The 13004-nt window shown below is 40.5% G+C and overlaps 1 pseudogene; it reads left to right on the forward strand.

The window, feature by feature from the left end:
- The first annotated feature begins 1918 nt into the window (after positions 1-1918).
- LOC128051224 (tubulin beta chain-like) lies at positions 1919-8741 on the forward strand (annotated as a pseudogene).
- Positions 8742-13004: the final 4263 nt, after the last annotated feature.

A 13004-nucleotide genomic window follows, 5' to 3' on the forward strand; every position in this document is an offset into this window, starting at 1 on the left:
TTGGCCTGATCTTTGCCATATGTCAACCTTCACAGGTTTTGGTGTTAAGGTTATACTGGCTTCATAAAATACTGAAATGCAGTTAGTCTTTTTATTCTTTAGAAGATTTTGTAAGATTAGCATTTTCTTTTCCTTTTACATTTGATAATATTTTTGAAGCCTCCTTTTTGGTGAATGTTCAAAATACTGATTAAATCTAAAATTACAGAATGGGAAGGAAGAGCATCAGGTCTGAAAGCCATTCTCTCATTAAAGGACACCTGAGTTGAAAGAAAAAGGACTTAATCAACACATTCAAGACCAAACACAGACCTACTATATGCTGTAAGTTCCCAGTATATCCTTCCTGAGAGACATATGTATAGAAAGGAAAAATCTGAATTTTCAGAATTACTTTTCCTTGGTTGTGTTAAGAATTAAGTTTGGCTACTGTGATTGACCTCAGCTACTCTCCTTGGCTTTATTGTAAGCATCTCCAAGTCAGGTTTTTTCTCAAAATGTCCCCTTTTAGTCACCTCTCAGTATCCAACATAATAGGATGACTGCCTAGGAAAGGAATCAGAGAGAAAGTACATTAATATCTAGAATGTTATTTCCACAATATCCATGTGTTCATTAGAAAAAATGAATGATAGAAGCAAAAGTTGGGATATTGTGCTCAGTGAAATAAGTCAGGCAGAGAAAGACAAATATTGTATGATCTCACTTGTATGCAGAATCTAAAAATATATATTTATAGAAACAGAAAATAGATTGCTGGCTTCTGGGAGTGGGGGACCAGGTTGAGAATGGGTAAACACAGTCAAAACGCACAAACTTCTAGTTATAAGACAAATACATTCTAGGGCTGCAATATACAGCATAGTGTCTATAGTTAACAATACTCTATTATATCCTTGAAAGTTGCTAAGAGAGTAGATCTTGAATGCTCTCACTACACACACACAAATAATTATAATTATGTGAGTTGACAGATGGTTTAACTAACCATATGGAGGTAAACATTTCACAATGTATATGTAATCAAATCACTATGCCATGCACCCTAAACTTACACAATATTATATGTCAATTGTATCCCAATAAATCTGGAAAAGAGATGCAAAAATTATTTGAAAGTGTCTTGTAATTAGCAGAAAAAGTGAAACTGCTCATTCTTGAAAGGTAAGAAGAAGTCAAGGCTCTTCCAATGTTACACTCACAATCACCCACATTTGGCCTCCCAAAGGAAGAACCAGGAGATAAATAAGATATGCTTGAGTTGACAGGTTGATACAGAAAATAGTTCATCTTTTGATGGTTTCTCTCAGTCAGAATTCAGTGGTTATTTCCCATCATAGTCTAATAACATGAAACGTAAGCAATCTTGTCACCGGTGCCGTGCCCTTAGAAATGTGACTCAAGACAGTCAAGGTGCTCTTCAACATGTTTGCTTCTTTCCTTGATTTTTTTTAAACTGGGTAACTTACATTTGCAGTGACATTCAGAATGACTTTTTTTTCCTTTCATCATACAAAAAAGAGAGGGGGGAATGCTCCCAAGCCTGTGCTATAAAATCCTCTTGGAACAAACTTGATTTGTCAATTAAGTGGTCAATCAATATTGTTGCCAAACTACCTTTACAGTACGACATAGAGTATATCTTTGTGTTTTTAAAAAAAATTTTTTAAAAGCCCTACATTAACTCTCTGGGGGTTATGACATGGGCAAAATTATCAATAAAATCTTAGTGTTTATACAAAAGCCTCCCAGCTCTCTTAGAACCTTCCTGCTGCCATGTTTGGACCTCGCTGCTCCAACCCCCCGGGCCTGTCCCATCCTTCCAGCCTGTGACCAGATAGCAGAGAAAAATTAATAACATATTTCCTTGCCCCGTACACAGTTTGAAGCAAAGAAAAGATCAGAAAACATTTTAACAATGAGGGAATTCATGCACACAGAGGCCAATCAGACCAGTGCCAAGTTCTGGGAGGTAATCTGATGAACACGGCATCAGCCTGACCCGCACCCATCATGGAGCCAGACTGCATCTCCGTGTAGCAAATACAATGAAGACACAGAAGGCAAATATGTCCCTCATGCTATCTTGGTGTGCCGGGGGCCAGCGTGAGGAATTCCGCCCATTGCAAAGGTCATGAGGAAGGAGGCTTGGCATACGCAAAGGCGTGATCAAGCCTCAGGAAACCCCCTGTTCCCGAGCATCTAACCCCAAAACCAGAGTCTGTTTTATGCTCTCACCTACACCTCTGACTTTACGGGGGGCTCTCCCCCATAACCGTTTCTCTCGGAGAAGGAGTAAACGTGCAGCTCCAAGGCAATAAAAATTCTTGGCGTGACAAGAGTGTTTCAGCTTACCGACTCCTCTGAATGTTATCTAGCCCGCCTGTATAGGTTCGTCCAGCTAAATGTGATTGTCTACAGCCTCCTAACCTGAGAGGCATGAGATGTTTTAGACTTACTAAAGGCAATTTCTCTTGTGGAGTTAGAAATTATTAGTATAATGGGTTGGTTAGGAATTATATTGGTGAAGCGTTTTTCATTTGTTGTGTCAATAATTGCTGCTAATTCCCTGCTCTGGGTGGGACAAGGATGTCTCAGGTCAAACCTCTCTGCTGACAGACTAGCTTGTGTGACAGGATTATCCATACTCCTGCCACATGGTTGTTTACTACCTCTCAACCATAAACAGCACAGAGAGTTTTGGAGTATTTTGAGAGTCTTAATTAGCATAGGACTTTTTCTTCTTGTTGAGTCAATGATTGCCGACAGGCCTCCATATCCTTAGACACCTGGGAATATATTAATCAATGTATTTGGAATATAGCAAAGGAAATATGGTAGTTTTGATGTTAGCAATACTAGACTTTTTGAGTTAATGGATTTTCTCTTTTGTAATAGATCACTGTACTTTGTTATAAATCACTGTGTCCTTGCTATGTAAGAATGTAACTTTATCATATCTTAAGACTAAAGAGATCTTAAGGGGAGCATTGGTGAAAGGATTTTCATTTGTTGGGCTGATGTTTGCTGCTAAATCTCCATGTTCCCTACCCTTATAATGAATATAACTAACATATAGGAGAAATAAGTATTAACCTTTAAGACTAATCATGTTAACCTTGGGTTAAATAAATTTCTTTCTTGATTGTAACTCACTACACCCTCACCCTATAGGAATGTAACTTTATTTGGAGGGTGGTGCCTGGTTTAAGAAAAAACACACTTGGAAAAAATAAGTTTTTTGGTTATCAGAAAGAAAGGATCATAAAATGTCAGCAGGTCTCACTCATGGCCAGAAGATGATGTAATATCCCTAAGACCTTTTTTTATACATTTATGTGAAGCACCTGATTTTGATAAAGGTCAGGACTGCTGACCCCCACGTGACTCTGTATTCATCCCCATGTGTAACAAAAGGTATATAAGCAAACCCAAAAATAAAGAAATCGGATCAGTTTCCGGAAAGACTGATTCCCCCATGTCGCTTCTTTCTTGCTCCCATTTTTCTGGCTGAATTCCCATCTGCAGCATGATGCTATTCCACGTAATCCAAGTTGTTCAGCCTCCTTTTCTCCACTAATCTTCCTACTACACTATCCATTTCTAATCTTTCTATATCTGTGATTAAATATGTATTTTTCCAAAGACGCCGACTCCGTCCCCACCTTCGAATCACCCTGGATCCACCGGGGCTGGACCCCAGCATTGGAGGATCTAGAACCCAGGACCATGGGCTCTGTTCCCTCAAGTCCTTTTGGTCAGATCTTCAGACCAGGTGATTTTGTTTTGGTCAGTCTGGGGCAGGCAACAACTGCGGCAAGGGCCACAATACAGATGACACCAACATCATGAACACCTTCAGTGAGGTGCCCTCAAGCCAGTGTCTGACACTGTGGTTGACCCCTACAACACCACCCTCTCTGTCCATCAGCTGCTGGAAAACACTGATGAGATCTACTGCATTGACAATGAGGCCCTTTACAATATCTGCTTCCGCACCCTCAAGCTGAACTCGCCAACCCACAGGGACCTGAAGCACCTCCTTCCAGCCTCCAGATAGAGTGATGTCACTATCTGCCTCTGCTCCCTTGGCCAGCTCGGTGCCGACCTCCACAACCTGGCAGTCAACATGGTGCCCTCCCCATGTCTCCACTTCTTCATGCCTGGATTTGCCCCTCTGACCAGTCATGGAAGCCAGCAGTATCAGGTGCTCAGTGGGCCCAAGCTCATCCAGCTGGTCTTCAATGCCAAGAACATGATGGCTGCCTGTCACCCCCACCATGGTCGGTACTGAGGGGGTAACAGGAAGGAAGGCCAGGGGTCTCCAAATGGAGGACACAGGTTGCAAGTATCAGACTTTTTTTATCTCTCTCTTAAGCGGCAGGAGGAAACAAACTAGTGTTATATTTTTTCCCCTTATCTATACAAATATAAAAAGAGGTTTCTCTTAAAATTTTGTGTTGCCATAATGACACCTGGTTCCACCTGAACTTAACTTTTCTCAAACCTTGAGTTAACTAATGCATTTTTCTTATGGAAATGTTTGTCTTAAGCTATGTTAATGGACTATGCATTTACCCTAGACACTGTCTTCAAGTCAGTTCGCCTAAAGGCTCAGAACCAACTTGACAAACCAGTATGTTATACTCATACATTGTTCGCCTAATCTAAGTTAATAAAACTATATATTTGTATGGAAATCTGCCTTTCTTCAAGATTCATGTCAATTGTTTTATGGCCCGGGATGACTTACCTGGTGCCATTCTGAGTTTTGAGACATGTCCTTTCTTTAATTAGCAGACTGCTAGTAGCTATATAATATCTGGCTAAAGAATAGCAGGGGAGTACTTTCTGCCACCTTCTGATGTCTATGTCAGAAGCTTTCTCTATCTCTTTCATACTTTAATAAAACTTTATTACACAAAAGCTCTGAGCAATCAAGACTTGTCTCTGGCTCTGGATTGAATTCTTCTCCTCTAGAGGCCAAGAAACCCAGCATCTTTCATGGTTCAGCAACAACCTTTCAGTACCTCATGGTGTATGCTGTCTTCTGTGGACTAATATCCATGAAGGAGGTGGATGAGCAGATGTTCAACGTGCAGAACAAAGCCAGAAGCTACTCCTTGGAATGGATCCCCAACAATGTCAAGATGGCCAACTGCCACATCCCATCCCATGGCCTCAAGATGGTAGTCACCTTCACTGGCAACAGCACGACCATCCCGAAGCTTTTGAGCACGTCTCAGAGCAGTTCACTGTCATGTTCTGCTGGCAGGCCTTCCTCCCCTGGTACATAGTTGAGGGAACGCATAAGATGGAGTTCACTGAGGCTGCCAGCAACATGAACAACCTCATCTCTAAACACCAGCAGTACCAGAAGAGGGGGAGGATTAAAGTGAGGAGGCCAAAAAGAAGGCCTGAGGCCGAGTCCCCATCATCTCAGGCTTCCCAGTCCCCTCAGCTTTCTTCCTCAACTGGCCCTTTCCTCACCCTCAGCGTTTGTGTTTTCTGACTCTATCTTGTTTTTTCATTTTGGGTGAGCCAGGGTAGGGGTGGTCCAGCGCAGTACCTGGTACATGATAAGGTGCTCAATAAATATTTATTGTTTGTTGAATGTCTTCTCTCTTTCCACTCTGGGGAACTAGATTTCTGCCATTCTGGGTAACCCTGTATTTTCTTCTGGGGCCCACTCCTCCCATATCTCCAGTTAACATTCCCTCTCTGTTTGAGATAACTCTCCAAGAAGCTAGGTCTCATCAAATCCCATTTACAACAGGGTGCTAAAAACCTGGGGAGATGACCACCATCTTAGGCCATGTGGCAGACCAGGAGAAAGGAAATCAAGGAGCATGTGCAAGTCCCTCCAAGGAAGGGGTAGGGTTTTGGAAAAGGGCTTCCAGGCAGTTCAAGTTCTAGCTTCCAGCTGTCTAGCTCCCTGCTCCTTTCTCAGTTTCTGGGGAGGTGTTGACAGCATTATCTCCATTTTCAGTCTCCCTCCAAGCTCTCTCCTGAGATATTTCCTTTGCAAGTGTCTGGCTCCATCCTATCAGGTGGGATCCTTCCTTCTTCCCCTGAACCTCCTTCATAATGCTGGACTCCTTCCTCTCTCCTAGTCAGAAAAGGAGGTCAAGAGGAACAAGAAACTAGTCTTAGTCCCTAAGTCTCCAGAAAGCCCCTCCCCAACCCTATCTTTACTTACAGAAAAGAATGAATATGGAAACGTATATGGTACCACCTAAATGTCTCAATGATCTCAAAAAACTAAGATCATGGCATCCGGTCCCATCACTCCATGGCAAATAGACGGCGAAACAATGGAAACAGTGACAGACTTTATTTTCTTGGGCTCCAAAATCACTGCAGTTGTGACTAAAATTAAAAGATGCTTGCTCCTTGGAAGAAAAGCTATGACCAACCTAGACAGGATATTAAAAAGCAGAGACATTACTTTGTCAACAAAGGTCCATCTAGTCAAAGCTATGGTTTTTGCCGTAGTCAGGTATGGATGTGAGAGCTGAACCGTAAACAAAGCTGAGCACCGAAGAACTGATGCTTTTGAACTGTGGTGTTGGAGAAGACCCTTGAGAGTCCCTTGGACTGCAAGGCGATCAAAATAGTCAGTCCAAAGGAAATCAATCCCGAATATTCATTAGAAGGCCTGATGCTGAAGCTGAAGTTCCAATACTTTGGCCACCTGATGCAAAAAACTGACTGGAAAGGGTCTTTTCAACTTAGTCTTTTCAACTAATTTGAAAAGACCCTGATGCTGGGAAAGATTGAGGGCAGGAGGAGAAGGGGATGACAAAGGATGAGATGGTTGGATGGCATCACCAACCTGATGGACATGAGTTTGAGCAAGCTCCAGGAGTTGATGACGGACAGGGAAGCTGGGCGTGCTGCAGCCCATAGGGTCACAGAGTCAGATATGACTTAGCAACCGAACAGAACTGAAATGTCATTCCCCAGAGAGGGGACAGGACACCCCCCATCTTTTGGCAACATCGCATCTCTTACCTTTGCCACTGACTTTTCACCCCTACTCTTGCTTTTGTCCTACTCTACATTTCAGTTTCTACTTTGTGTTGAACTTGCTGCTTTCTTTTACATATTGAAAAGATGACATTGCCCTAAGAGCCAAAAATAAATGGGAATTGAAGTATTAAAAAAAAAAAAACATAAAACAAGGGAAAAAACCTCTAAGAGCTTCTTTCTGAACTGAACAATTCTGACCCTCCCTGGGCATGGGTCTGCCACTGGGTTACTTATCTTTTTAAGTGGCAATGTTTTATGTAAAATAAATACATTTTATTTAAATACATTTTTACATAAATGGAGTTTCTTTATTTCAAGGTAGAATTGTATGTAACTATGCCATTTAGTCAGATGGATTTAGTTCAGCTGATCTTCATACCATAACATTAAAGGCTATAGAGATGCGATAGTTCTAACACTCTTAGAAAGAGCTTTAAAAACTGCTAGGATAATATATACTGACATAGTTTGCATGCTGTACAATTCTACTGCTGTCATAGAGCCAAAGCCACCATTTCTTTTTTCTAAAATGTCTTAGGACATGAGAAAATTAGGTGATCTCTAAAAGACAGATAATGTATAGTAGGGCATATCAAGCACTGAGAAACACTACATTTATATCATTAGCACATGCTGTATCTTTCTATCATTAGCAAATTGCAGGCTTAATAAATATTTGAAGATGGAAAGATGGAAGAAGCCATGGAAGGCATTTACTAAAGGTAAAATATCATCATGCTAAAATGAGGTTTACTTGGATGAGCTGGACATATTATGAATTATTAAGACAGGCTGGTTGCCATCACCCTAAAATATTATAAGTTGGCACTATTTAGAATTATTGCCAATCCCCAATTTACTAACTCAGAATGCATTTCTTCATATCTCTAGGATATGTTTGAACCAAATCTATACAGATGATGGTTGGAAAAAAAATGTGTTCACAGTGAAAAACAGGAATAGCACTGAAATACTAATTTTAAAATACATAAAGACATATCAGAAAGTAACAAGACAACTATAGTTTTTGTTTGCTTGCTTCAAGAATGCTTTGTTTCATGAAAAACAGGATTGTTTTTGTAAGGAAGTAGGTAGAAAAATTTCAGGAGATTCTAAAGTGTGTTTTTAAATGATTTAGAGGTTAAGACAGTGATCTCTAGGGGTAATTCTCTTTGAAAATATTTCTAAGGAAATCTGGAAAAAATTTATGTTTCTCAAGGGAAAAAAATTGTTTTAGGATGTTGAGAAAAACAGAAAAAGATTTATATGATCACCAAGAGATGAATAAGAAATAGAATGGTTGGGTCAGCTGCTCCCCTATGTTAGTGATCAGGTACTACTGTTGTCAGGAGTTCCTATTATCCTAACTTAAGCAGACCCCACCAGAAGCCCATGTGTACCTTATCAATGGTGTCCCCAGTCTTAAAGTGGAATCTAATTGCTTTGTAGTGCCTGCATATTTTAAAAGACGGTATAAAGAATAAAAGAAATTGCTAAAACCTAATCTTTGATAATAGGCATTCATTAATCATATTTTTTTGTATATCATTACATATCTTTTTAACGATGATGACGGAATAGCCATACATTTTATCATCAAACTAAAAAAATTGGGGGAGAGCAAAGAGATGCTATTAAAAATGATCATGGACTTCTCTGGTGGTTCAGTGGTTAATGATCCAGCTGCCAGTGCAGGGGACAAGGGCTGAATCCCTGGTCCGGGAAGATCCTCCATGCTGCAGAGCCACTAAGCTCATGTGCCACAACTACGGAAGCTCTCACACCTAGACCCCATTCTCTGCAGCAAGAGAAGTCATCACAATGAGAAGCCTGTGCACCACAGCAAAGAGTAGGCCCAGCTCACCGTAACTAGAGAAAGCCCTTGCTCAGCACTGAAGACCACAGTGTAGCCAAAAATAAATAAATATTTTTAAAAATCATAGGAAAAGTCATATAAATCAGACTGATCCAAGCACACCAGGACTCATGAAACATTATAAGCTATATATTCGAAACTGGTAAGTTTGTAGAAGTATATGATATAGATCAACTTCATTAGATTAGGCCAAGGTGTTTTCTAAAGTGACTGTGCAGTTTATCACATCTTCATCAAGTCTTGGTATTTCAGTGCCTTTACATTTTACTATGTAAACATATTTACAACGTTTATAAAATATATTTCATTGTGATTAAACTTGGCATATCCCTTATTACTAATAAAGTTGAACTTCTTTTCATAAGTTTATTGGCTGTTTTCCTCACCTGTGAAATGTCTGCTAATGTCTTTTACCTTTTTCTCCAGTAGATTGTTTGTCTTTTAATATTGGTTTAATGTTTTCAGGTTCTGGACACTATCCTTTATTGGGTATATGTGTTCACAAAGATCTTCTCCCAGTTGGTGATGTAACATTCCCTGTTTGGGGGGGAACCTCGTGATAAATTAATATGATCATTTTTACTATGATTTATTATTTTGATGTATTGATTAAGAATCTATTCCTTTGCAGAGATTGCATACTGGTTTCTAAAAGTATTGAAGTCCTGCATTTCATATTAAAACCCTCTGGCTATCTGGAATTGATTTTTGCATGTGGTGAGGGGATAGCTTGGGAAGAAGGGTGGGAGGCAGCTGCCCCTAACTTAGTGACATTCAGAGATCCTAATACACGTCCTCTGAGGACAGCGGACAGAGTAGATGAGGACAGAGTCATGCCTGAGCAAGCTGAGGAAAGCTTGCCCTAGTGACTCCTGCCAGTAGACCAGACTCCATGCAGGGCCTCTAATTGGTCTTGCTGCCTATGCAGGCCTCCAGGTTTATTGCCTTTTCCACACATGTATAGCCTGAACAAACCCAAATAGGCCACTGGGCAATGTAGATAACTTACCATCCCCACAAAATACATGCCCAATACTCTGCCTGCTTGCATCTCTTCATACATGCTTTATCACTTTGGTCTCTGAAGATTTTCCTTCTTAAATTAAAATGTATTTGAAAGTATGTTTTTCATGTTTTATCCAGTATTTTGAATGTTCTTCCCTAAGAAGTGTCCTACATTTATCTTCCCTGGTGACTCAGTAGTAAAGAATCCTCCTGCTAATTGACATAGGACACGTGGGTTCGATCCCTGAGTTTGGAAGATCCCCTGGAGTAGGAAATGGCAAACCACTCCAGTATTCTTGCCTGAGAAATCCCATGGACAGAGGAGCCTGGCAGGCTATAGTCCATGGGGTCGCAAAGAGTCGGGCATGACTTAGCAACTAAACAGCAACAAAACTACTCCGCCAAGTTGCTTGCAACAGACATCAGTAGTGTGGCTTCAAAGTGCTTGAAGTGGAGTGTAGGCTGAATGAACATAGAAACAAAGTTTATGCTAAAGGTGTCACCATAGTTCCTGTCTCATAAAAAGGACAAGTGATGCTCAGAGATATTAAATTTCTTTGCCAACATGGCTCTAATTTTGTTTCCGAGAACACTACTTTTATTTTTTACCTCTGTCTGGTTTCTTAGCAATGGCAATGAATGGTATCTTCCCCTCAAAATCTTTGCAATGCCTTTTCCCAACATTCTGACAAAACTCATTTTAGTGAAAGACCATTCCCTGAATTATTGTCTGCAGCCATATATAAAGAGAAAAAGAAGAACAGAATTTTCTGATTATCAGTAATAAACTGCTAATTACAATTGGATAACAGACACTAAAAATTTAGTCAGATAATTGACTAAAATATATATTTGTGTTCATATGCTTAATAGGAAATATAACTCTATCTCAGAAAGTTAAATTTTTGAACACAATATATTAAGTATTTGCTCTGTTTTATCCTCATTATTTGGAGGGTTTTTCCCCTTTCTCTCATATGCACTCAGCTGCTCAGTCATCTCTAACTCTTTGTGACCCCACGGACTGATCGTAGGCAACCAGGCTTCTCTTGTACATGGGATATTTCAGGCAAAAATATGGGAGTGGGTTGCCATTTTCTTCCTCCAGGGGATCTTTCTCTCATAAGCAAGTTATAGAAAGGATATTTTCTTAGATTGGGTTTTCAGGAAACAGATTTGAGATGGATATTCGCCTGCAGAAATGTATTGGGGAATGCTTTGAAGCACAATACAAAAAGGGAGAAAGGAAAGAATTGGACAGAGAAGTGGTAAAGTAAAAGGCAATTGCAGTAGAAGCCTTAACTTTTCCTGTGGTGAACTCTAGCTATAATAGTCTTTCAGAGTGGTCCTAAACGGAGGCCAGGGGACTAAGGCCCTGTCCCCACTGACCCAGTCATGAGAAGAGGCAGGCGATGAAACAGGGGATAAAGCGCAACCATAGGCAAAGTGGCTATCTTTGGACAAGGGCAATTCCTGTAGAGGGAATTCATCTCGGAGCGATGGCAACCAAGACTCTCAGTAGCTAGGATGACCTATGCCTTTCTCCTGATAGTGGGGCAGGAGGAATCTCCCTTGGGAGGAATCTGGGCATCCTACCAGAGCACTTTTTCTTTTCAACAAGAAGTATAGTAGGTTCTAAGCAATCCGTGTTTTCTGACATTGACCTTTCTGCCGACTGACTTATTTTACAGTACTCCAAAAATCAAATGAATTTCTCTATTAACCTCAAATATTAAGGAAATTTAAAAATTACAGAAACAAAAGTGGTTAGAAATTTAGAAATTGGAAAGTTTGTGTGCTTTGGCTTTGCTTTTTTTTTGAAATTTCAAATTTTTTTTTAACAAATGAGGATATTCAATTTTAAAAATGGTACTAAAACAAAACAATGCAAATCAGAGAAAAATTTAAAGAATGCTAAAGCACCACTTCTGATGACATCTGTAATGAATGGTGTGGTGTGCTGCCAGAATCCCCCTCCAAGTCCACGAACTCTATCTGCTATCAGCCAGGATGTTGGCTATGGAATGTTTGCAATTAGGTTTTCTTCTGGAAGTTGCCTTTGATAGAAGAAAGCCACCTGCCCAAAACTTCATCTTGAAAGACACTCTTGATTTAGCATCTGGTTAAAATCTTGGCCTGGATGCCTCAAATTAGGACAGCTCTGAAAAACCATTCCAGCTCCAGAGCTCCCCACGTAATCAGCTGAGATCGTTCTTGAAACTACATCACAAATCAATGTCTCCTTTGGCCCAAACCTGCTCCCCTTGCACGTCTCCACATATCTTATACCCAAGAACACTGACCAGTCAACTTCCTAAATATATATCTCTGTCAAGTCTTTTTTCCAGGGAATTGGATCTAAGAGAATTAGTACCAAGAATAATCCCAGGAAGCAGACTGTAAGATAAAATGTTTGAGTTGGATCATCCTTTGGCCAACTGGTATAAGGACCCTGTCCCTGGGGCTAGGTAGATTCCTGATATCTCCCAGCATGCTGCAGCACTTCCAGTGCTATCACTTTCACCAATGACAAACAAGTAGAAGGGAATGCATTGGTGTGGGCAACATCTCAGGTATTTTAGAAGTCTGGAGGCTTTAGTAATGAAGGTTATAATGAAAAGCTAAGGATAATTAACCATTAATTTAAGGAAAAGTGGGAAGGTAAGAAATGCACTGATTAGAGGGACACTCAGCTCAGTTCAGTTCAGTCTCTCAGTCATGTCCCACTCTTTGTGACCCCATGGACTCCAGCATGCTAGACTTCCCCGTCCATCACCAACTCGTGGAGCTTGTTCAAACTCATGTCCATCAAGTCGGTGATACCATCCAACCATCTCATCCTCTGTCATCCCCTTCTCTTCCTGCTTTCAATCTTTCCCAGCATCAGGGTCTTTTCCAATGAGTCGGTTCTTCGCATCAGGTGGCCAAAGATTTGGAGCTTCAGCTTCAGCATCAGTCCCTCCAATGAATATTTAGGACTGATTTCTTTTAGGATTGACTGGTTTGATCTCCTTTCAGTCCAAGGGACTCTTAAGAGTCTTCTCCAACACCACAGTTCAAAAGCATCAGTTCTTTGGTGCTCAGCTTTCTT

Source organism: Budorcas taxicolor, chromosome 7, assembly GCF_023091745.1.
Source record: "Budorcas taxicolor isolate Tak-1 chromosome 7, Takin1.1, whole genome shotgun sequence".
Classification (NCBI taxonomy): Eukaryota; Metazoa; Chordata; class Mammalia; order Artiodactyla; family Bovidae; genus Budorcas; species Budorcas taxicolor.